Below are 682 nucleotides of genomic sequence, written 5' to 3' on the forward strand. Positions count from 1 at the left end.
AATACAAATACATAAACACTAATTTTTATATCTTTATTTTTTATATTTTATTCTCAATATTTTTTTTCTGTTCTCAAAATTAAACCGAGCCTAAATTTCAAGACATGGTGTAGAGTCTAAGACACATTGTGAAAATAGAAGCTTCTTAATTCAATAAAATATACATATACATGTATGTTCTTAAAATTGCCTTTAATATTCTTTTTTTTATAATTATAATAACACTTTTTAATTTTGATATGGAGAAAATAATGATGTAGAACAGTGTTATAAAGTACATGGGTGCTTTATGCGAATGTGGTGTCAGGATTAAAAAAATCAAACGATACAATTTACGACTAAGTAATCAAACGGTCCGATTTAAGGGGCACAAATCGAACCATTCAATTTGCGTCCTCCCAGCCACGTGTTGCGCATGCGTTGTGCCCCCACGACGATGCCCCTTATACAAACATGCCCTTTTCCTGAACCCCATTCTCTCCCTCCAAAGTTGCTTTCTTCTTTACCCACCCGGCCACTATTTTCTCTCTTCTTCTTCATCACTTTAATTTCTTCTTCTTCTTTAGTTAAAAAAAAAATTACAATGCCAAAAAAATAAAAATGTAAAGATGTTAATCGTTCTGAACTTCATATTATCAATTATTTCTGCCATTTTGATTATATAAGTTCGTATTTTAAATTT

Source organism: Arachis ipaensis, chromosome B02 (assembly GCF_000816755.2).
Source record: "Arachis ipaensis cultivar K30076 chromosome B02, Araip1.1, whole genome shotgun sequence".
In the NCBI taxonomy this organism is placed as follows: domain Eukaryota; kingdom Viridiplantae; phylum Streptophyta; class Magnoliopsida; order Fabales; family Fabaceae; genus Arachis; species Arachis ipaensis.